We start from the raw sequence: 891 nt of genomic DNA on the forward strand, positions 1-891 counted from the left end.
ATGTGTTGTCTTCTCAATTCAGAGGCCCCCCTGCCTGTCTTTCCCTAGGGCCCCAAATTTCCTAAATCCGCCCCTGAGTAAATGAACATTTCCATTCCATAAAGTGCAGCAGTGATGAAATATAAACAGTGTGGAAGAAAAAACATGGTGCAAAAAACGCATTTAGAGTTAAATGACAAATTCAGAGTTGGCTACAATAGAGACGCTTTGTCTTTGCCTCAAACTCTCCACTAAATAAACAAAAAAATAATTTAAAAAATGAGTTTATTTACTCAGGTTATCCTCTTCTGATACTGGAAGTAGTTTAAAAATATGAAACACTGCAATGGGATATAAATACGAACCAGAAAAAAACAGCTTTTACTGAGTAAAATATAAGGAAAGGCTTTTTATCACCTTACTTTAAATCAATCTGCAGTGAAGAAACTATGATGTGGAAAAAGCCCCAGCTAATTCAAGCACACAAACCCTGTTTCTATGAATCCTTGCAGCTTGAAATGATACAGAAGTAGCAGTACTTCCATGCAGCGCTAATCTGGGGAAGCATTCAATCCTAGAGCATTGCGGTATGATTGTGGGCTTTATGAACTGAACATCATGGTCAGTAACTCTCGGCTAAAGCTGGACGCTGTGTAGATGTAGCGTGACCCTCTTGTGATGCTTCTGTCTGTCTTATTGTTTGGCTTTGAAATGTATCTGCTTACATCACAAACATGAATCCAAAGCAGGGGAGTGTTTTTTATTTTTATTTGTTTTATTCATGGCTCTGTTGAGTCCATATATGTGGTAATTGAGTCATTATCAGACATTTGCTCTGTAGCAGTAAGTGTCTTTAGGAACACATTTTGGGCTATTTGTTTATTGTAAACCCTGGGCTGCGAACCAAAAACT

General features: G+C 37.9%; 1 protein-coding gene across 1 annotated transcript in view; it reads left to right on the top strand.

Moving 5' to 3' along the window:
- ttbk1 (tau tubulin kinase 1) overlaps positions 1 to 891 on the top strand; it is a 73,136-nt gene that overhangs the window by 25,296 nt on the left and 46,949 nt on the right. The window lies entirely within an intron of this gene.

Source organism: Cyprinodon variegatus, unplaced genomic scaffold (assembly GCF_000732505.1).
Source record: "Cyprinodon variegatus isolate N-32 unplaced genomic scaffold, C_variegatus-1.0 Scaffold225, whole genome shotgun sequence".
NCBI classification, from domain to species: domain Eukaryota; kingdom Metazoa; phylum Chordata; class Actinopteri; order Cyprinodontiformes; family Cyprinodontidae; genus Cyprinodon; species Cyprinodon variegatus.